The 24,668-nt window shown below is 41.7% G+C and overlaps 1 protein-coding gene across 1 annotated transcript in view; it reads right to left on the bottom strand.

The window, feature by feature from the left end:
* Positions 1-24,668, bottom strand: part of LOC105488578 (potassium voltage-gated channel subfamily A regulatory beta subunit 1) — a 501,524-nt gene that overhangs the window by 432,954 nt on the left and 43,902 nt on the right. The gene's annotated exons all lie outside the window — the stretch shown is intronic.

The following is a 24,668-nucleotide window of genomic DNA, read 5'->3' as shown; positions in this document are numbered from 1 at the left end:
GAGACCAGGTGCTCTGCCCCGGCTTAGATAATACGTAAGACCCTTAGAAACACAGGTCACCCCTATGGAGAAGGGAGGCGAGGAGAGAATCCAAAATGACTGAGTTTTTACCTTCAAAGGTGACTGTTTATCTTGAATTGCCAAAATTTTTATTCAGTAATCAATGGGAATTAAGGTTTCATGAGCTACACACTGAGGAATGAGTGATGTTTTTGTATTCCTGGCCACCATGATGTGTAAAAAGTAAAATTATTTCAATTTTCGTTCTAAGATGATCCACATTTGTTTCCAATGTCCCCTGCATCCTCTGAACTTGGTAGAACATCAGACTATTCCCAAGTAAGTGAAACACATACATCTTCAGATAAGCAGGTTGTAGATATAGACCATGATGGGCAGAGCCTAGCAGGAGGAGCATGAGGATACGGACCTCCAAGTCTCAGCACGAAGAAGTTCAAACCAGGCTGCTATATACAGTCAGAATAACAATAATAATGATCACAATAACTAATACCCATCTAGTTTTGGATCTGAACCATTTTTACATGTATTCTCATTTCGTTCTCCATTTTTAGATGAGGAAATGGAAGCCCAGATGGGTTGTATGACTTGCTCTACTTTAAGCAGCTTTCAGGGACTCAAACACCCTGATGCTGTGTTTCACTATCCATATATTCCTTCCAGGACCCCCAGCTGCTGACTCAAGGACCACCACCCAAAAGTATAGAGAAGGGTATTTCCCTACACAAAGAGTATGGAATCCTTCCAGCCATGAAAGAACTCTGTGCATTAACTATGTTTTGAGAGATCAATTTCTTTCACTCTCACTTAATGGTATTAGTAGGTAGCACACTGGCTATTTGCTCCGCTAATGCCTTGGATTTTTTCCTTACCCACCTGGTGCAGGCAAAGGAAAAAAGATTTCTTCCTTCCTGTTAATTTGCTAAACATGAATTACTGTTGGTCATCTTTATCGCTTTTTACATACTTATCACTGTGTAAGGAGTTGCTTTGTATTTTTACAGCATTTTTGCTGCATAAATATGCCACACATTTCTTTTAGAACATCATCATTGAAAGAAAACACAGTGCATCTTGGTAAGTTTTAGAACATCGCTATTTATAAAGCATGGAGCAACTCTCTCTAAAAATATTTAAGTGTTTGGCAAATAAAGAAAACACATTGAAGCCATCAGCAAAATATGTGCTAAAGGCTATGCTGTCCTTGCTATCACTGCTTTAAAGAAACATCAAGAAAAAAATAATATCCTCTGTGGGCCTCTAGCAGCCTCTTATATAAATCATCTGCTTCTTCACCACCTCCTCTCCTTTGGAAGAGACAAAGAACTGAGCATGGTCCCAAAAAGGAAAAGTAGAGAGTGTGTAAAATGAGAAGTAATTACTTTCTTGTTTTAAACGTGGACAAGTTGTGATAATGATCAGGCAACTAGAATTGATGACATTTTGTTATCTTACAGGAAACATTCGGAATGTCAGATTATCAGTAAGCCTGGCCCAACTAGTGCCCTTTATTGCTATAATGTTCTCAAAGATCTTTTTTTTTTTTTAACTTGAAAGGCCCTTTACTAATAGACTCAAAGGGCATTTCTAATTCACAAAATCTATTTTGGGGGTCCAATATCTAAATCCATTTCTCCCTTGTCAGAGTTTTGATGCTGTGATTCCTTTGGTCCAGTTCTTGTTTATGTCACATTGCCTTAGTTTCAATCCTAGGGACTGATCAATCACTCATAATTCAATCACTCAAATAAATTCAGTCACAAAAATTCAATCACTCCCAATAAAAATAACACACTGAGGCTACGTGTGACTCAGTACAAACTTAAATATTTCTTCAGCCCTACAGTGAAAAAACAAATAACGACCCACATTTTGGATGCATTATTCCTACCCTTTATACACTGATACTGCCTTGCTACCTGGTAGAAAAAAAGAAATGACTTCATTTCTCACCCACACCTGACACAGAAGAATATCATTTTGTTTAGGGTTTCAACTTGACTGAATATTTTGAAGAAACCTCTCACTAATATTTTCTAACATGATGATCACATTGCCTTGAGGGGAACCTCATTAATAAAAACCACAAATATTGGGGATGAGAAAGTAAATAGCAAAACTAAAACAATGCATGTGTTTAGGGAAGCGGATGTCTAATGAAAAGAGCTGTTGATCTGGAGAGGGAGAAGGTGTTTAACAGGCATCAGACAGAGGTGGGTGGACCCGGGCTATGCTGTACATGAGCTGTGTAAACTGGGCAAGTTATTGCTCCTGAGTTCCTGTGTCCCCACTGGCACAAGAGAAAAATACAGATTCAATGTTTCTTTGAGGATTACAGATATTGAATATAAAGCATCTAGCCATAGTAAGTGATAAATGAAACATCTTGTCATTCATTGTTATATTATTTCCATTTTAACACCTAGAGTGTTTTTTAAATGTGTCAAAGTATCCACACATGTTTTATTTAAATGTAATGCACATTGAAGCATTTGACCCAATTGTTTTTTTCCAGCTTCCAAAAGCTGATTTGTACAGTGATGACCCAGTACCTGTGAAGTTTAGGCCATATCACCAGGGAACTCATTATTCCAAAATGTCAGTGGCCTGATTTAGGATACACTTTGCACAGGCTGGTTAATGGTGAGGAGACTGAAAGCATAGAGGTTCCCCTACAACTATTTAAGGCACCATAAGAGGGCTAAGGTGCTGTGATTAGTTACGACATAAATTAGGAGAAGGCACGAGACAGGGCCAGTAGGGGCAGCAGACCTGACCACACTAAGAATGAAGCAACCGGAGGGACCCAAGCATCTGCAGGGGTGCAGACTCCTCAGAGTTGCTCACAGCACTTCCATCATTCCTGTAAGGAGTCCTGGAAAAGGCTGGGGCACATTGTGGGACTTTCAGTTGCTATGAAAAAACAAAAACAAAAAAACATTGGCTCATTTTCTTTTCACACTCAGATTATCCATACACAGAGTTTTTTGCTTCTCCAAGTGTGGTCCAAGAACCAGCTTCCTGGGCAGCACCTGGGAGCTTACTAGAAATGCAGAATTAGCAGGGCGTGGTGGATTATGCCTGTAATCTCAGCACTTTGGAAGGTCAAGGTGGGCGGACTGCTTGAGGTCAGGAGTTCAAGACCAGCCCAGCCAACATGGTGAAACTCTGTCTCTACTAAAAATACAAAAATCAGCCGGGCATGGTGGTGCCTGCCTGTAATCCCAGCTATTTGGGAAGCTGAGGCAGGAGAATCGCTTGAACCTGGAAGGTGGAGGTTGTCATGAGCCAAGATTGTGCCACTGCACTCTAGCCTGGGTAACAGTGAGACTTCATCAAAACAAAACAAACAAACAAAAAACACAGAATCACCCCAGACCTACTGAATCAGGATCTGCGTTTTAATAAGGTTTCTCAGTTGATTCGTATGCACATCGAAGTTTGAGGCTTTAGTTTGCACGTATGCGGGGACTGTGTGTATGGAGTGGCTGAACAGGGTGGAGAAGGCATAATTTTTGAGTGGTACAGAAAAAACTGAGACCTACAGAGTTTTGGTAACTTTTCTAAGTGCACCTATCCCTGAATGATTCCAAAATCCATGCTCTTTCACTATTATTCCATAATTTTCATTACTTGAAAAATAGCAACTCTTCAAACTTGAGCTGCATGCCTGTTAAAGACTACATATGTCTTCATCTATGGCCATACCACCCCAAACGTGCCTGATTTTGTCAAATACATATGTTCTCTATACAAAATTTCCTCCTGACAAATAGTGGTTAGCAGGATTAGTACAGATCGTCCCAGGTGGGTTGGGGGAAGGGAGAGTAGGAGTAGGGATGAAAATACAACTCAAACCAGGGCAAGTAATTTTCCCATAATGCAGCACAGACTCTTCTATTAATATAATAAGACTATATGTGAATTCTCTTTGCCTCAAACCCTAAGACCTGCTTCTGGCCGTGAGCTTCTTAAGACACTGCTTTCTGCCTCAATGGTGCATGAAACATGCCTTCCTGTGTCTTGATGCCCATTCTGACCATAGCACCTTCTATTAAGTGCTGATGTACCATATTTAAATTTTCCCAGTGATTTCCTTTGTGAGTTATAACTAAAAAGTAACTGTGCAATGTTGGCATTAACAATGTTTGACAAACTAATCAGTTTCTTAATCCATTTTCTTCCTGAAATACTATTTTTCAAGTTTTTCATTTGTTTGTTTTTTTGAGATGGAGTCCCACTTTGTCACCCAGGCTGGAGTGCAGTGGCCGGATCTCAGCTCACTGCAAGCTCTGCCTCCCAGGTTCACGCCATTCTCCTGCCTCAGCCTCCTGAGTAGCTGGGACTACAGGCGTCTGCCACCACGCCCAGCTAATTTTTTGTATTTTTAGTAGAGATGGGTTTTCACCATGTTAGCCAGGATGGTCTCAATCTCCTGACCTCATGATCCGCCTGCCTCGGCCTCCCAAAGTGCTGGGATTACAGGCGTGAGCCACTGCACCCAGCTAGTATGATCTTTTAAACAGATAAGCTACCCATTCAGAGCTAGACAGACCATGTTTTATCCTTCACAAATAGGAGGTGAGGCTGTGGAGACTGCATGGTGAGGAAGGGAGGAAGGCGGAAAATAAGCAGCCCAACTTTCCTCTCCTCTTGCCCTCTCATTCTTCTGTTGGTGCTTCCCTTGACCAAGCCCAACAGGAAGCCAGAGGCCAAGGGAGCCAGATGATAGTCTGTAGAGGTTGGACAATAAGGGCACAGAAAAGACAGAGGTTGAGAATGGATCTGCAGGAGAAACAGAATAATCAGCAAGTGGAGGATGTTCTAAAATGGCCACTGTCTCCACAGTGGATGAAAGAGCTGCCTGGGAATGGGGCCTGCCTGAAGTTGGAGGCCATGAATTTATAGTAGTCTTGCTAGTGCAGACCTGTGACTACCTCCTGGAGTGCCCAGAAGTCCAGTTGTAAGCCTGGAGAAATGGGGCGGTTTGGCTGACTTGGAGTTTTGCAGGCAGGAGAAATGAAAGCAAAGTGGAGGTGAGGAATTTGACACTGGAAAAACATCAGTGATGGACAATGGTATGTAATATTTGTGAATAAGATATTGAAAAGAGGAAGCTACTAGTAGGGAAAAAAAGTCAAATTCCTGGAGGTGAGACCCGGCGGTACACTGCTGTGCTTCTCAGTGGTCTCTGGAGAGTCAAAGCATCTCTGAATGGACAGGAAACTGGGCCAAAACAGGGATTTATTTCTATTGCTGAGCTTCCTGTCATGAGCATCTCTTCAGGTTGTGTTGGTTTGTTTTTGTCTGGCACATCTTTTTGTGTCGGTGAACAGTAGCTTCTGCATTCCACATAGATATCATCAGACTATAAATCACAATGCCCACCTGGCTCCCGATCACACTGGTGACCACATTGTCCAGGGCATTGTATTTTGAGCACGGCAGCATGCCATTTAACATGCTATCATATGCTCATCCAAGGAATGAGCACACAGCTAACAAATTCCAATCAGAGCCCTTCTACAGGACTGATGTGTGGACAAGGGGAGAGGGGAGACCTCTATTTCTGTTATATTGTATCGTATTGCATCGTATTCTATTCTATTCTATTCTATTCTATTCTATTCTATTCTATTCTATTCTACTGTATTGTATTGTACTGTATTGCACTGTATTGTATCCCTATGGCATTGTAAACCAAAGTCTGCAAGCCTAGGTCTGCCAAGATCCAGGGTGGCTCTCAGGTGGAGAAAGTCTATCAGAAACAGGAGGAAAAATACAAGACCAACATTCAAAAAGACAGACAAGAAGAACAGAAACATGTAGAGATAAAATGCCCTGACAACATCATTTGAGGTCCTCAATCCAGTAGTGTATGGATCTATCCCATTGACTGCCAGGATTAATGAGACAATGAAGTCCCTTTCATGCTGATTTTTACAGGGTTCCAACTGGTTTTTATAGGGTTTCTGCTGTTTCTCACCAAAAGGAAGCTGAATAATACAATAGTCTGAACCTGTCACAAGTGCCTAGCTTGGTTCTGGAATTGGTTGGTTATTTAGAACTCCATGTAGGCTTGGGCTGAACCTTCCTGGCCAGAAGGACTCAGGCTGTTACCTACCCGAATCCCTCTAACTTGTTCCTCAGGCCCAGTCAAAAGTCACTCTGCCATGGAAGCCACCCAGGCCACCCAGATACCTGTGGTCATTCCACCTTTCACCTGGAGCTAATTCAATTCAGCATTGTTGAATGATGACAACATAAAGAATCAGAGACTCAGAGACTTTTCAGGCCTGATACAAATTACAGTGTGTGAAGAGCTGGTCAAGCCCCTTAATTTTACAGATGGGTAAACTGAGACCAGACTTGCCCATGGGCACTCAACTATAAAGCACTGCAGGCGGCCAGGGGAGGGACCTAATATTTATCTAAATGTATTGAGCAATTACTATGTGCCACATTGTGAGCTTTACAAACGTCCCCTCATTTTCCAAACCACCCTGCAAAGTTGGGCTTATTACTGCCATTTTCCATACGAGGATGCCGAAGATCACAGATTTTTTTTTGGTTTTTTTGTTTGTTTGTTTGTTTGTTTGATTGATTGTTTTTAGCCGGAGTCTCGCTCTGTCTCCCAGGCTGGAGTGCAGTGGCGCAATCTCTGCTCACTGCAAGCTCCGCCTCCCGGGTTCACGCCATTCTCCTGCCTCAGCCTCCCAAGTAGCCAGGACTACAGGCGCCCGCCACCTAGCCCGGCTAATTTTTTGTATTTTTAGTAGAGACGGGGTTTCACTGTGTTAGCCAGGATGATCTCGATCTCCTGATCTCGTGATCCACCCTCCTCGGCCTCCCAAAGTGCTGGGATTACAGGCATGAGCCGCCGCGCCCGGCCTTTTTCTTTTTTGAGAGGGAGCCGCTCTGTCGTCCAGGCTGGAGTGCAGGGGCGCGATCTCAGCTCACCGAAAGCTCAGCCTCCCGGGTTCACGCCATTCTCCTCCCTCAGCCTCCTGAATAGCTGGGACGGCAGGCGCCCGCCACCACGCCCCGCTAATTTTTTTGTATTTATAGTAGAAACGTGGTTTCACCGTGTTAGCCAGGATGGGATCACAGATTTTTTAATAACTTGCCACGGACAATTCAATGGCTGAGCTGGAATGCATGCCTTGATCTCTCTGCTTCAGTGCCCTCCCACGTCTGTTTGTTTGTTTGTTTTTGAAAGAGGGTCTTGCTCCGTCACCCAGGCAGGGGTACAGTGGCATGATCACGGATTACTGCAGCTCGACCTCCAGGGCTCAAAGGATTTTCCTGCCTCAGCCTCTGGAGTAGCTGGGGCTGCAGGCAAGGCACGCACCACCACACCCGGCTAATTTTTTGTATTTTTTTGTAGAGACAGGGTTTTGCCATGTTGCCCAGGCTGGTCTCAGACTCCTGGGCTCAAGCAGTTCACCCATCTCAGCCTCCCAAAGTGCTGGGGTTACAGGCGGGGCCACCATGCCCTGCACCCTCCTGCCTTTTTAAAATTCTGCAGTGTTAGCTCCCCATTCCGAAGATAGAATAAAAATCTGAAGAAGTTATAATATAGCTTTAATTTTAAGATATCCCAAGTAGATGCTGTCTGGGTTATACTGGAAGCCGGCCTTTCCAATAATCTCTCTACCATAAAATATTTCTCACTGTGACCTTTAAGGAATGTTTTACCATACATTATAGTCCTAAGCAGTGAAATATGTTACAAAATCTCCAAACTTCCGAATACTTTCATCCATGAGTATGATGGAACAGGAGGGAAAGGGAAAACAAAAGACTCTGCCTGTCAAAATAAAATGTAGCTGACTTCTGCCAAAGCACTTTTTCCCGGAATGTCTAATTATTAAACCAGGGGCTGTGATAGAGAAGTCAACTATTTCATTCTCTTCACGCCTGCAAAAAGCCCTTTAGAAGCTCCATTCAGCAACAGAAGAAAAAATTCTTCTGAGGACTATGCAAAATTCTGTTTTATTTGAAAGAAAATCCTGCCATCTCCTTGGCAAGAGGTGTATGCCATGAACAGGAGATAAAACAGGGTGATCCAAACAGCCCAATTTCACCCTGGGGCCTCCAGACTTCCTCCTGGGCATGGGCCTTCCCCAGCTCAGCTTTAAAGGGCTGCCAGTTGCAAGGCACAAAATCAAAGAGCAGGCACATTGTCCCTCTGACTCCAAGAACCCTAGATTCTTGAATGTTCATTTCTGTTATTATTAATGATAGCTAACATTTACTGAGCACTAAGCATGTGCTATGCATTTTGCTATGTACTTAATGTGCATCATCTCATTTAAATGCCACAACAGGCCAGGCACCATGGCTCATGCCTATAATCCCAGCACTTTGAGAGGCCAAGGTATGTGGATCACTTGAGGTCAGGAGTTCGAGACCAGCTCGGCTAACATGGTGAAACCCTGTCTCTACTAAAAATGCAAAAATTAGCCAGACGTGGTGGCACACACCTGTAATCTCAGCTACTTTGGAGGCTGAGGTAGGAGAATCGCTTGAACCCGGAGGTGGAGGTTGCAGTGCAGAGATCATGCCACTGCACTCCAGCCTGGGCGACAGAATGAGACTCCATCAAAAAAAAAAAATAAAAAATAAAATAAATGTCACAACAACTCTATAAAGTAGATATCCCTGGCTGGGTGTGGTGGCTCACGCCTGTAATCCCAGCACTTTGGGAGGCCGAGGTGGGTGGATCACGAGGTCAGGAGATTGAGACCATGGTGAAACCCCATCTCTGCTAAAAATACAGAAAATTAGCTGGGTGCGGTGGCAGGCACCTGTAGTCCCAGCTACTCGAGAGGCTGAGGCAGGAAAATGATGTGAACCCGGGAGGCGGAGTTTGTGGTGAGCCGAGATTGTGCCACTGCACTCCAGCCTCAGTGACAGAGTGACACTCCATCTCAAAAAAAACAAATTAAATAAAATAAATAAAGTAGATAGCCCCATTATCTTTATTTTATAAATGAGGAAATTAAGACTTGTAAAGGTAAAGTAATTTATTTGAGAGAAACATCTGTTTTGTGCCTCCGGCATGGAGCCATCTCAGGGGAGATGAGGCGGGAAGGGAAGGAAGTCAGTCTTTTAGCATCTACTATGTGACCAACACCGAACTAGGCACTTTGTTTCTTACCTCTTCTTCACCATAAGCCTGGTTTCTATAAGACAGGCCTATTTTGTGTAAGAGTTAACTAAGAACTCAGAGAAATTCAGTAACTAGACTATAGCTAGTAGATGATTGAGTGATGATTTGACACAGATCACCTGTTCCTAACATACCTTTCTATATACACCATATGTGTATAGATTATTTGTATCCTGGCTCTGTGATACTAGCTGCATAATTTTGGGCAAGTCTCTGAGCTTAGTTTCCCCATTTTTAAAGGAGGAATAATATTCCCTCCCAAATAGAAATTGGGAGCCAACTAACATAATGTTTGGGAACTATTACCATGTTCTATAATATTTTTTCCTACGTGCATCTCCCTCCTCTGATTTCTGTGGTGCCTGGTTGACACCCTTTTTAGATCCCTCCCTGCTCATCAATGCTTCTTAGTGGCTTATGGGAGATGTGGGGAAAGGGGGTACTATAATGTGAGTCCCTGGGGGCCTATTTATTCTGCAAAACCCACATCTTGGGGTGGACTTGTCACTCACCAGTTATGCAGTAAATGTTGATTGCTAAGGATCTCCTGCTGTCTTCAATCATGGACACTACAAATGTCCTTGGAAACTCCCAAAACTATTAATGAGTCATTTGGCCTGCTGGTCTTCTTTGGGAGACTTCAGACTCTGCCCCTTTAGGAATTCTGGCCATAACCTCAGTCCCCTCTATAAAATACAAACTCCCAAAGCAATCCCCCACCCCCAATATCCATTATATTTTCCTCTGAAGAGCTACTTCCTTCAATAAACATGGATTAGATTTTACTTTTTTAAATTTCATTTTCACCAAAGATTTTGGAACAATATATAAAGGAAGGGATATTCATACCCACTCCTGTGGTATTCGGCCACAGTAAGAATTAGGCAGTCCCAGAGATATAGATTTGCCTTTCTGCTCCTTAAGCCAAATATGCATGGCCTTCTTGGCGTTCATGTGAGCCACATGGATGAGAAACCCATTGCATTAACTATGTAGTGACCAACAGTGCAGATTAGTTGGGTAGGGCATTTACAGAGAGATATTCTAGAGGATGATGCCTGAATCAATATCACTGTGTGCATCTGGTGTTTAGATGAGAAAATTTAGACCCGCATTGCTCTTCAGCTAGGCATTTTATCAGTACTTCAGTAATGTAAAAACAAAATGTCCCAAAGGATTACAAAGAATACAACATTGTTCACTCACAAGACACACAGTATCACAAAAATTTGTTGGTTCTCAAAGGGTTTTCCTGACCAGAAGAATCGGTATTACCTGGAAACTTGTTAGAAATTAAAACTCTCAGACCTCAGAATCAGCATGTCAGCCTCATTCTGGTGGCCTGATTTCATGGCATCCTATAAGAGAGATACCATGCGATCCAGTGGAAGCTATCTGCTTGCCAGGATGCCCTTCTAGAACTGAGAAATGGAGGGCGATAAACCCACAGGTGTGAGTCCCGAAGCTCCTGTGAGACAACTGGTCAACCCCGCACATAGGGAACGTGAGAGTGGGAAGAGTCAGAGAGCACCGTGAAGGTGAGAAAGGAAGGCCGGGGCCTGCGCTGGGCCTCATTCGGGTTCAGAGCACCCTGACCAGATGGCACTGCCAGCCCTGGCAAGTTCTAAGCATCAGAAAGGCACTTAGAACTCTGAGGAAGAGACTTCAGAGCACAGGAGTCCCTGACGTTGGGGTTTGGGGGAAGGACAGTGGATGGCATGGAGCCTGGGGCAAAAGCCCTGGTGGCCCTGGTCTAAGCATACTACTGACCTCCGTTTGCAAACTGCCTCCACTTACTGCTAAGCACCAGCCTCTACTTTCCCTTAGGCCAGTCTTTGTACATCCCTAGATCCCAGCATGGCATTTTGCATGTAAGAAGAGCTCAATAAAGTTTGTTAACTGTTCCACACATAAATTTTACGGTTATTTTAATTAAAGGAAAAACTACACTATTTGTGGTCTAAATTAATACCACATGCTGTGGAAAGTCTGTCTGAGTCACAGGGTGATCACAGCAAGTTAACGGCAGACCTGAGATCAGGAGGTTACTAATCAGGTCCTTCTGATTCTGAACACTACCGCTTTCTACTATACCATGTGGCTCTGGGCCCATCAAAAGTCATAAAGACCTGAACTTGGGAAGATTGGATTAGGTGAAACTCAAATATGGAATGCAGTCAAAAGAGGTCTCTGGTAGAAATCCCTAAAATAAAGAGTATACAACCAAACTATGGCTGCAATGGTAGGTCTCCTGGAGGAGAGGGATCATTTGACTTTCTGCAAACTGTTCATCCAGACTGCTGTGGTTTGAAGACAAATCATTTGATACTCCTCCCAGAGAAGATGGAGTCTAATTCTCCTTCCCTGATGTGGGCTGGCTTTGGCAACTCATTCCTAATAACTTGAATGTAGCAAAAGAGACACTTAGTATCATCTGAGGTACGTTAGAAAAGCAACACAGCTCCTGCCTAGCTTTTTCTCTCTCTTGAAGGACATGTCTTGGGAGTCTCCCATCTACATATGAAAAACATCTGGCTATGCTGAAGCCACCCTACTGGGGAAATCATATAGAAATAGAGAGAGATGGCCATGAAGCACCAGTTGTTCCAGACCTCAGCTGTTTGCATCAACCACCAAACATGTGAGTAGAGAACATTCAAATAATTTCATTCCTCCACCTTCAGCTGCCAAAGCTGATATCAAGTGGCTCAGAGACAGGGTGCTCCCCCTGAGCCCTGTCTAAGTTACAGATTCATAAGTAAAATATTGGTGTTTTTAGCCACTAATTCTTGAAGTAGTTTGTTCCATGGCATTGCATAAACTAGAACATAGTCCAAACCAAAGGAGGTAAAAGATTCCTGTCAAAAAGAGGAGGACAACTGCCAAATATTATTACTTGGAAGGATCATTTTCAGCATCTATAAATAACACATTTTTGCCTATTTTCTCCAGTAAAGGATATGACAAGTATACACATTCCTCCCTGCCAGGAACAAAAAGCCAGTAAAATAGGGGAAGTGTTTAGTGCCTATTAGAGCTGCCCATGAAATTTGAACATGTTATTCTAAATAAGATTTTCACATTCAGTTCAAAATTACTTGAAATCAATTCAGCATTTTTTTTCCTTCCAGAACTTCTCTTTTGCTGGGATTTTACCAGATTTTCATGTTGGAGGAAAATTTTACTTTGTAGTCTATTTGTGAATATTCTGTTAATGTTATTTGTTTGCTCTACTTAGAAAATCCGTTGATTTTTTTCATAGCTCTGGAATATTCTTTACTGTTCCTAGGGCCTAGCTTGTATCTCCTGTAGTTTTTGCTCCCTACTCATATTTTTCCGTTGATGCCTCTCTTAGAATAACTGACTCTCAGTTTTGGTTTCTCCACTAAACCCTCTTGGATCATTCAAGCATGCTGCCCTGTATTTTTAAGTCCTTTCTCAGCCCTGTGCCATTCAACCTCCAAGGCCCTTGACCTGGTCCAGCACCATGAGCATCTTTTCTTTTCTGCCATCATCACTCTTCTGTCTCCATCTTCTTAATTTCTTTCATGAGTAATCACAATGGTCTCCTAATTGGTCTCTTTGTTCCCAATATCTTCCTCCTGAAATCCAGGCACCACATTGCTATATATCTTTCTAAAACACCCATCTCATCAAGTCAGGGGTTTAACACCACCAGCGTCAAGTCTAAGAGCACAATAGCCCAACGCTATTCCTGAGCTAATCACTATCCTCCCCTCCAGGTTCATCACCCCTTTCCTCTCCCCATAGCAAATTTTCTAGTCATAGCATTCTGCATATGGTTCCCTAAATACACCGTGTTTTTCTGGGCTCCATCACATTTGAAAATAGTGCTCTCTCTCTCTTCCCCACCCTTCCTGCTGCACAATCACCTGTGGAATCCCTGTTTATCTTACAAAAATGCAACTCAGTTGTTCCCTCTTCTAGGACAACTTCCCTGACCCCTCTAGAAAGGCATTACTAGCTCCTCTACCTTGCACATGCTTCTGTTGCTGCACATGTCACAGTGAAGAAATCTGGGTATTTACTAGTCCACCTCCCCTGCTAAACCATGAGCTCCTCAGGAGAAACCATCCTATTCATCACCTAGCACAAAGCCGTCTACACCAAAGAGGCTTAATAAATGATTTTTCAACACATAGGACAGAATAAAATTAACAGCCAATCAGTGGAAGATTACCTGAATGATAGACCAAATATCTCTTTGAAAAAACAGCCTGTGGAAGCTAGCCAGGCAAATCTAAATGTATAAAGTTTCTGTCACAATAACAAAACTTAAATTTGATCCATAGCACTGTGGAAAGTGACTGAGCTGATTCAGTAAAAAGAAATTACTGGGTATATACCCAAAGGATTATAAATCTACAAAGACACATGCACAAGTATGTTTATTGCAGCACTGTTCACAATAGCAAAGACTTGGAACCAACCCAAATGCCCATCAGTGATAGACTGGATAAAGAAAATGAGGTACATATCACCATGGAGTACTATGCAGCCATAAAAAAGGATGAGTTCATGTCCTTTGCAGGGACATGGATGAAGCTGGAAACCATCATTCTCAGCAAACTAACATAAGATCAGAAAACCAAACACCGCATGTTCTCACTCATAAGTCGGAGTTGAACAATGAAAACGCATGGACACAGGGAGGGGAACATCACACACCGGGGCCTGTCGGTGGGGGGGCAGTGTGTGATGGGGGACTAGGGGAGGAATAGCATTAGGAGAAATACCTAATATAGATGACGGGTTGATGGGTGCAGAAAACCACCATGGCACATGTATACCTACGTAACAAACCTGCATGTTCTGCACATGTAGCCGGAACTTAAAGTATAATGAGAAAAAAAAAGAGATGAGGAGGTGGAGGGCCAACTCAATATAAACCATCTAAAAAGTAAGTTTTGTTGTTAGCTCATGTAATTCTGGTTAAAATTAACAAGGATTATGAGCTCTAAGAGGTGGAAAGTCATTTCTATCTTGTCCTTAACTCTGGTCCAATCCTTTCTTAGATTACTAGGTCTGAGTTTCATGTTCAAACTTCCATAAAAATGGAATGAAGTCACATGGGGCCCAAAGAAGAAAAACAGAAATTATTAAGATTTGAAAACAGGATTGATAAGAAAACATTAAAGATACTAGAGAAACAATTTCACTAGTAGGAATTACTCAAAAATATTAATTATGTGTGCAAAAGATTAGCTACAAGTTTATAGAAGCATTATTTTAAATTATAAACAAAATGAAAAACAAGTGACCAAAATAGGAGATCATATCTTTAAACATCAATACTTTTGATAGACAAGATAGGAAAGTATAAGCATGGAATTATGTTCAATGATATAGTTATTGAACATCAGATTATAGTATATGTAGTAAAATTCTATTTTTATAAATCTACACATGTATAAATATGCATAGATAAAAGTCTGAAAGAGAATACAGTAAAATGTTGGCAATGATTATCTCTGGAATTTGATTTTTTTTCATTTTGCTCATCCACATTTTCCATGTTTTCTAAAATCATCATGTGTTGCTGTATAATTTTTTAAATTTAAAGTAATTTAAATTAAATGGTAGAAACTGACACGTGTTAGCAGTGGATATAATCAGGAAACCTCTATAATCTTAGTTTCCTGGGAGCATAAAGTAAATATACCAGTGAATTAGACATAAAACCAAAGGTAGGCTAGGGTGAATACGGGAGATCCCACAATGCCAGGCGAACAAGTTGGGTCATTATTCTGTAAAAAATATGGAACTTTGAAACTTTTTCTTCACAGGAATGGCTCCAATATAGTTGTTATTTAGACAGATATTTGATGGGTAACACTGGGCTTGGTGACTAATTGGGATGGTAGAAAGACAGGAAAGCAGCAGGCAGTGTTTACTACTATAAGGTTTGAAGCCTAAGACATCGGGCAGAAGTGATGGGTTAAATAGGCTACAGAAAGAGGAGAGGAAAAAAATTGCAAATGCAGAAGGAAAGCATGAGTGAGCTGGACTCTGGACTTGTGCTCCAGCAGCCATGCAACAGCTACTGTTGACCAGGGGTCCCCAAACCCCTGGAACCAGTTCCTGGCCTGTAAGGAACCAGGTCACACAGCAGGAGGTGAGCAGCGGGCAAGCCTGTGAAGCTTCATCTACATTTACAGTTGCCCCCTGTTCCTCACATTACCACCTGAGCTCGAGCTCGGCTTCCTGTCAGATCAGCAGTGGCATAGCATTCTCATAGGAGCACAATTCCTTTTGTGAATTGCACATGCAAGGGATCTAGGTTGAATGCTCCTTATGAGAACCTAATACCTGATAATCTGTCACTGTCTCCCATCAGCCCCTGATGGCTGTCTAGTTGCAGGAAAACAAGCTCAGAGTTCTCACTGATTCTATCTTATGGTGAGTTATATAATTATTTTATTATATATTACAATGTAGTAATAATAGAAATAAAGTGCACGATAAACGTAATGTGCTTGAATTATCCCGAAACCATCCCCACCACCCTGGTCCATGGAAAAATTGTCTTCCAAGAAACCAGTCCCTGGTGCCAAAAAGGTTGGGGACCACTGCTGTTGACTCTTGGGAACTTGATGTGGATTCGTTTTAGAGGACAAAAGAGTGTTAATGCATGTGAAGTTTACACAATTCTTGTAAACTTCAGATTCTCTAGACCAGTATTACATTTCAGAGACCAAATTTAACAAAGCAGCTCTGAATCCACATAAATGTCCAGTAATTTGAGATAAATAAATTAAATGAATGTTGTTGATGTTCTGTTTCAATAGTCAAATTTTCCTTTTCACAATGAAGAATTCCTGGAATGAAACCCAGAGAAATATCTGTCAAGGAATCGGAAGAAATAATATAGAAAGTAATTTCTTTAATCTCAAGTATCTAAAGCTGAAAAGGCATTAAACAATCACAAAAACTGTAGGAAAATAAAAGCAAAGGAAAATGAGAAACATAATACTTTAATTCTCTTTGTTGATATTTTAAGATAATTCTTTACTAATTTATTCTTTGCTCTTTTCCAAAGAGATAGCTTGTTTCATCACCTTAATGTATTTAAAGTCATTTATAATTATTTCAGAAAAGCTTTGTTGGTTCATTCCAAACTGGATTTTAGTGAGAAAGCACTGAGTGGAATGCTGATGTGTCTTCTCATTGGATCTCCAATCCAAAAACTGGTACAATGAAACTTCATTCTGTGTAATCACTAACCTCAAAGGACATGTTATTGATTAAGCACATAAGTCTAGTTTGTACTCCAAATATTTAAAAGAATGAGAGGTGTTAAAATAGAAGAGTCTATCCACTTATTAAAAAAATAGACTAGTAGTCTATTTTACACTAGACTACTCAAGAAGAAATCTCTCAATGTTCTTTCAAAAAGCCATTTGACACTGATACTCTGTGAGGAAATGACCTACTCACCCCTCAACACTATAATGAGGACAGGCAGATTGAAATTTAGAAATTTGAATTCATTTCTTCTCTAACCTTTCCAGGAAGAGAGAAGGCTGCAGACCCAGAGATGTTCAAGCTTTGATTATGAATACCACCCAGTCCTCTTCACATAAGCCAAGCAGATAAATTCATCATCTGGATTTGAATAGAGGCTTTTTTTTAAAAGACAGAATTGCACCCACCCAACATATGTCATCAAAGTATCAGTTTCCAAATGAGATATCAGAGAGAAAAGCTGAGAAGAAGATCTGAGAAGCATTACCCACCAGTGATAGGGAGAAATGCCTTAAGAAATGTAGCCAGGCGCGATGGCTCACACCTGTAATCCCAGCAGTTTGGGAGGCGGAGGCAGGCAGATCATCTGAGGTCAGGAGTTCAAGACCAGCCTGGTCAACATGGTGAAACCCCATCTCTAGTCTCTACAGAAATACATCTCTAGTCTCTATAAAAACACAAAAATTAGCCATGATGGAGGGTGCCTATAATCCCAGCTATTTGGGAGGCTGAGGCAGGAGAATTGCCTGAACCGGGGAGGCAGAGGCCATAGTGAGGCGAGATCACGCCATTGCATTCCAGCCTGGTCAACAGAGCAAGACTCTGTCTCAAAAATAAATAAATAAATAAATAAATAGAAATGTCTTATTACCATTATTCACATTCTATAGATGAGAAACTGAGTCTGTGGCACACAAAATAACTTGAAGTTGCAGAGCCAGTAAATGGCAGAATCAGAATTCAAATCCATATCGATCTCAGTCTAGACCCTGGCATGTCATTATGAGGCTTATAATATTCTCCTTATATCATTGATTCCTAATAGAGCAGTTGTACTTGAAAACACCTCAAAAGGAACACAATCCTGTAACTTTACCCAGTGCTGTAATGCTTGCCACAGACTGCATCTCTTTCCACAGCTGCATCCCTTGCCCCTGCCTAGTAGCTTCTCCTTTAGTTTGCCTCCCATTTCTCAGGACCAGAGGAATCATTGAAGTCGACACTTCTCAGGCCCATCCTGAGTGTCTGTTGGCTAGAACTTGTTGGAAGTGGCTCTCTCAGGCTCCTGTCTTTCATATGATATGCACTCTAGTTCATGGTTCCTGTATGCAGAGCAGGGATGCTGAGATTGATCCTCCTTAAGACACATACACAGGCCGGACCTTCATCTGTGCTCGACACCTCTATGCCTGTGTTCACCACCTTGGCTTGGTCTAACATTCCTCAGATTCTTACAACTGGGATCCTTTAGGAGTTCAAGGTCCAAGGACCTTAGGATTGATTTTTGCCAAGCCCCCAGAAGAAGGGCAATGGAGAAAAACTCTACATGGTCATATAAGCAAAGCAACAGGGTAAATACATGCATGTTCATGGAGTTTTCATTTTATTCAAAGGCTTGGAGAAAAAATGTGGAAAGTATCTGATAATTAGAACAATTTTATAAAAGTTAACATAGATATATTACAGACTAGAATAAAAATTCATGTATATTTTTAAGATAAAACTAGAGGATCAACAGATATGTCAGTGACCTGCTTCAGGCCAGGCTCTCCATCTCCTCACAGGCGTGCATGTCTTCTTCTCCCCCTGTGGAAGTGCCTCAGGGATGAAAGTAGAGAGAACTCTCAGGGCATGCTCAAGGACATGACTTCTACTCCAGCCATGTGCTTTTTCTGCCCTAAGGAGTTTGCTACATGGAACCTCACAGGCCAAAAAAGGCATTGGGTGAATGATTTAGATAAGCTCTCTGCAGGAAGGACCTCTGCTTCTTTTCTCACAAAGGGAATGGAAAATTTTCAAGAGGAAATTATCGAGTGTGGACTTAAGGGAAAAGAGCCCCTAAGCTGCTCCTATTCAAGACCTGACTAAAAGAGCCAAGAAAATCCTCAAGGTTTCACACATGAATCAGCCCAACTCATCAGAAAGGGTGTCCATTTAGGGTTCTGCATTAATAAGGACAGTTTGAGCCAGTTAATTCTTTGTTGTGAGGGGGATATCCTATGCCCTTTGGAATGTTTAGCAGCATCCCTGGATTCTACCTACAAGATCCTCAGTTGTGACAACCCAAAGTGTCTCTAGACATTGCCAGTGTGCCCAGGGTTAAAAACCACTGAGTTAGGGGAACACAGTTGTAGCTTAGCCAATAATCAAATATTTGTTTTCTTAGAGTATCTTCTGCTATAGATATAGATATAGATATATAGATATGACCTAGGACTTAGAGAGGGTGCTATGGCTATAGTAGATGGAGTAAAATTCAGGATGTGATGATTCAGATTCCTGTGCTGGCCACCATCCTCAGAACTAACACTACCTGAGCTGAGTACCTCAACAAAAGGCAGAGGGCCACATACAGCTGCACAGGCTAGGCACTGCACAATTCCAGACAGTGCCCTTCACACAGTTTATGATGTGAATGGAGCTCCTGGAGTCGTGCAATGAAGCAGCCTTGGATGTTTCAGTGTTTCAGCCATCTGTCTCCTGTCTGTAGAAAATGTCTTGGAAGAAGGAAAAATAAAACTAGTAAACAGTATATATGGGTCAGGAAATCATGAATCACTGTCTCAGCTTTAAAATGGGATACCACTTCCAGATGGCATCACATTCTCAAAAGTTAAAACAAAGCTTCAAATCCGAAAAATCTTGTAAAAAATGTTTCTTTTTAACACTTCTGTTTTGTTGCCAGGACTCTACTGGGTTACTGGAAAGCTGTAGAGAAGCTACATGGTGCAGTGGAGTGAGCTGGGGATTCCCCACGAGAAGGCTAAGATTCGAATCACGTTTCTACACCTAAGAGGTGTTTTGGTCCTTTGACAAGTTACTTAACCCCTGAACCAGTTTTCTACTGATACACTGAAGAACGTTAACAGTTACTCCTGCCCCAGAGTGTTGTGAGGATTAACAAAGAAATGATCCATGAGTGCACACATGTGTTGTAAAGCGTAAAGCAAAACACAAATGCTGCTCAATTTGACAGATAGATGGGGTCACTCGATAGCTTGCTGAAGATTTGAGACTGTTCTTCCAGATGTCAAAGATATTTATATTTTAAAAGGTGTTCATTTTTAACATTTTTTGAAATCTTCTCACTCATGTAATTTTAAGTACAGTCGTTCACAGCTTGTATTATTTTATGCTTATAGATTATAGAGGTTATCTTATTGACAGAGAGCTAAATAGTCTAATCACTGGAATATTTAAAGAAAACAGCACTTTATAGAAACTTTTTCAAAGTTTACCCAAAAGAAGGTACAATTGTCTGCCCTTAGCTTAATAATACTTTTTTTCTAATTACAGAAGCAATATATGATCATTCTTCTTTTCTCTACCAAAAAGTAAAGTCATGAATGTTCCATATTTATGAACTGTTATCTCACCAACTTTTGATTTTTACCTTATACCCATCTATTCTTTTAACTTCCTAATTCTTAGAAGTAGAATTATAAAAATAAAGAATTGAATTTTTTTTTTTTTTTTTTTTTGAGACAGGGTCTCACTCTGTTACCCAAGCTGGAGTTGTGCAGTGGTGAAATCACAACTCACTACAGCCTTGACTTCCCAGGCTCAAGCAATCCTCCTGCCTCAGCTTCCTAAGTAACTGCACCTACAGGCAAACACCACCATGCACAGCTAATTTTTTCTAATTTTCGTAGAGACGGGGTCTCCTTATGTTGCCCAAGCTGGTCTCAAACTCCTGGGCTAAAGCGATCCTCCCATCTTGGCCTCACAAAGTACTAGGATTGCAAACGTGAGCCACTGTTCCTGGCCTGAATTTTCAAAGATCCTGGCTTCAATTTGCTTTCCAGAAAGAATTACATCAATTTGCACACATTTTAGCAATATGAGAATGTACCTAAATGTTTTTAACATATTTATTCTCCTAATTTGCATATCTTTATGATTTTATTAGTCATTAATATCTCTTCTTATGTTTATGTGCTCTGCATATTTATTTTATGGTGCATTTGTGTTAATAATTGATTTTTATGAATATATATTAAGTATATTAATCATTTGTCTCTCACATTTGGGTAATGGGCTTCCTAGTCTATTGTTTTCTTCATTCAATATTATGTGATTTCTTAACACTAAAGAGTTTAGTTTTTATGTAATCAAAACTATTGCTATCTTTCCTTTGATTTTTTTCTATTGCTTTTAAGTTAGAAAAACTGTTTTTTATCCTGGGATCAAACATTTAAAGTCACCTCTGTCATCTTTATGCTTTGTATAGTTTTATTATTTTTGTTTTACACCTAAAATTCACATTGGCTTACTGCGCCAAGGAAGAGAGGATTCCAAAACAGATAAATACAAACAAAATGATTTAAAAACTCCAAATTCGGCCGGGCGCGGTGGCTCAAGCCTGTAATCCCAGTACTTTGGGAGGCCGAGACGGGTGGATCACGAGGTCAGGAGATCGAGACCATCCTGGCTAACACGGGGAAACCCCGTCTCTACTAAAAAATACAAAAAACTAGCCGGGCGCGGTGGCGGGCGCCTGTAGTCCCAGCTACTCGGGAGGCTGAGGCAGGAGAATGGCGTGAACCTGGGAGGCGGAGCTTGCAGTGAGCTGAGATCCGGCCACTGCACTCCAGCCTGGGCGACGGAGCAAGACTCCGTCTCCAAAAAAAAAAAAAAAAAAAAAAACCACCTCCAAATTCTTGGCTTTGAATACAAAAGTAGGCTCTATAAATTCAGAGTGGAAGCAGCAATCTTGAAGGCAGGGTCCTTTAGATTTTTTAAGAGCTGAGTATTTCAAGAGGTAATAGCTTTGCGTTCAAAAAGCAAAAGCCTGAAAGACTTGGGGCCCAGATTTTAAATCATGAACCAGAAAGCAGAGAAGCACCAGAGAGATCTCATAAGGGTGGAAATAAGAAGTTTCTCTGAACTGGGAGGAGCTCAAAGACAATCACAAGAGTAGCAAGATACGGCGGGGCACGGTGGCTGGTGTCTGTAATCCCAGCACTTTGGGAGGCCGCGGTGGGCAGATCACCTGAGGTCAGGAGTTCAAGACCAGCCTGGCCAACACGGTGAAACTCCATCTCTACTAAAAATACAAAATTAGCCGGGTGTGGTGGCACATGCCTGTAATCCCAGCTACTCAGGAGACTGAGGCAGGAGAATCGCTTGGACCCGGGAGGCGGAAGTTGCAGTAAGCTGAGATCGCGCCATTTTACTCCAGCCTGGGCAAGAAGAGTGAAACTCCGCCTCAAAAAAAATAAAAATAAAAAATGAGTAGTGAGATAGAAGCTTACTTAAGTCTGCAAACAGCAAACTCTCCAAGGATTCAGGTTTGCAGTGCCCAGGGCCACTCGGGGCAGCCACAGTAGAGTAGAAATGGCAGCACTGTCAGTTTAAGAATAGCATCACCCACGAATGCACCTGATGGAGTGAAAAGAGATTTGGATGCCTTCCATTGGCTTCTGAGAGATGTGCTGAAAAGATCTGAGGATCAAAGGCCAGCGTGGCTGCTGAGGGCTCCCTGCTGTTACAGCAAGGGCAGCCTGCAGCAGGAGCTATGGGATGGACAGCCAGGCCCGGTGCCAGCTGCAGTGAGGCTGGCCCAAGTCAAAAGAGGGATAGTGCCCCTCATGGAAGAATCACTGTTTCTGGGAGGACAGACATAGCTTCCTCAGCCGGGGACACATGGAGCAGATGCTGTGGGATTGGCAGTGCAAATTCCATCATAATGAAGCCAACAGGACAGATGATGAGCTTAGATCCCGGCCTCTGTCCACCAGGGCATGCCCATGCCTGAGAGAACTTTATGGTCCCAGTGTGAAGGAAAAGTAGAGGGAATAAAAACCCTAAGAGATTGGGTTTATATGAAAAGTGACTGAATTATCTAGTAGTAACCAGATTACATTTTCTACTCGCAGAGAAAACAGAAACTTATAAGCCTTATTAATTATTATAACTGTCACATAATGGTGTGTAAATATAAAAGGAATACATAAATATACAGCTAAGTATATTCAACATACATTATAAATATGTATAACATGGGATTAATATATATGCCTCTTTTTCCACTGATTGGGACACCACCTTCATCCTGTGTCAAATATGATGCATACCGACATCTGTTTCTCAGCAGGTTGGTTCCATTCATCTGTCTACTAGCTAAGATGACATTTAGCAGGTCTAGGCCCAGAAACTCAGGTTTGCTCAGTCTTGCAGCTTTCATTTTGATTGTATTCTAATTCTGTATTTTCCTGCAGTCCTTTTCCCAGAAGCTGCCCACTGCCTAAATCCTGTAGGGTTTTCAGGTATCCTCCATTAATAAGCCTACATCATCCTCGCATCCTCAGCAACTGTGTATCTATTGATTGACAATGATCAGGGGTGTGTTGAAACCAGCTCCTACCAGACCACAAGAGCCACTCCTGTGCATCTCCTCCCAATTCCACATTCAGTAATGTCACACTGATACTTTGATATTTGCTATGGTGAAAGTATTTACACCACACTAATCAGCAGATGCTACAAATGTGGACTTTTGTTTTTAGAGCGCCAGCTTGCCAGCATACCATGAATTAGAAAGTCTCTGAAAGGCCCCTAGGTCCAGGACTCTTCAACAGAACTAACTATAACAAATGTATTAAAAATCTAAAATGAATGGTATAATTATCTGAAAACTTAGTTTTACTGCATCAACACCCTCATAAAAACGTAATTTGAAAATGTGTGAGCTAAGGTGTTCTGTGTATAGTCCTTTTTTCTCTTTCTCTCCTTGATAGGCAGGATTCTTGAAGACTACTAAATATTAGATATCATCTGCATTAAAATCAGGAGGAAAATAAAGACAAGTTTTGACCTAGAAGAATGTGATACTTTGGATTGTAAATGAGGAATAAATAACATCTTGTATCAGATTCTGTCCCAGGAGGTCTTGCGTTATTAAATATAACTGCTTCAACAATTAGTACCTCTGCCCCTGGGAGACCTTGTTCTGCTACTCCCAGAACAAGATCTGCAAAGCCAGTCAGTCAATAGCCTGTGTCAGATTAAAACCCTCTTGTCCCTCCCCTGGAAAAGCCTAGATAGGCCTGGGTTAGAATCACCGCAGACAGCCTTATCTATCTGGAGCACAAAGCCAACCAAAGGTAGCCCTGCACCCTGGGCCTGTGGGTGAGTGGGGACCTTGCATGGCCATCAGAAGATTCTACAGGGTGGGCTCTCCATCTTTTCAGTTTCAAATATTCCTCACTCATCATGGCTCTCTATTGAGGCAGCTCCTTCAAACACCCGCACCTTTATCCAGTCTCCTATGGACCACACCTGTCCTCAAAATTCATCTCTAAAATCATAAACTAGTAGACTCAGCAAGAATCACAGGGGTATTTTGCTTTCATTTTCCTTTTACAGATAAGGCCCAGAGAAAGGTGGTCATTTGCCCGAAGTAACAACAGATCCCTGGCAAAGGTATAATAGGAATTCAGGACTGCCGAGTCCCAGCCCAGGGCCCTTTCTACTGAAATTCTGCCCTTCTCTCTTCCACTATCTCCCTTGGAGGTGGCAGGAAGAAGTAGCACTCTTGGGCGAAGAGAGGCAGCATCTTTACTACCTGTGTTCTACAGCAGTCACAGGTTTTGGGGACCCCTAAATCCATGAGAATGTCAAGGGTCCCCCAGAAGCTTAACTAATCCACAAAGATTTCAGAGTTTAATTTTTAGTGTGACTATTCCTTTTAATTAACTGATTGAGTCATTTTTCTCAAGCTTTCTAATATCTCCCCCAAATAATAGCTGAATTGCAAAGCCACAAAATGGAGAGTATTTAATCAAGTGCTTCCTTTTAGAAATAATTCAAGGAAAAATAAATAGGATGTCTTACGTCATTCACCTAATTGGGTTAATCTCCCAATAGGCCCTCCTTCCATTATGCAAGTAACAGAAAAGAAAACAGAATCCTCTGTTTTTCAATGTGAATAATATATTGTTTCTAAACAACAGACCTTAAGGAATCATTTCACCCTCAAGCTAGC

This window comes from Macaca nemestrina, chromosome 2 (genome assembly GCF_043159975.1).
Source record: "Macaca nemestrina isolate mMacNem1 chromosome 2, mMacNem.hap1, whole genome shotgun sequence".
NCBI classification, from domain to species: Eukaryota; Metazoa; Chordata; class Mammalia; order Primates; family Cercopithecidae; genus Macaca; species Macaca nemestrina.
This window is presented reverse-complemented; position numbering and strand designations above follow the sequence as displayed.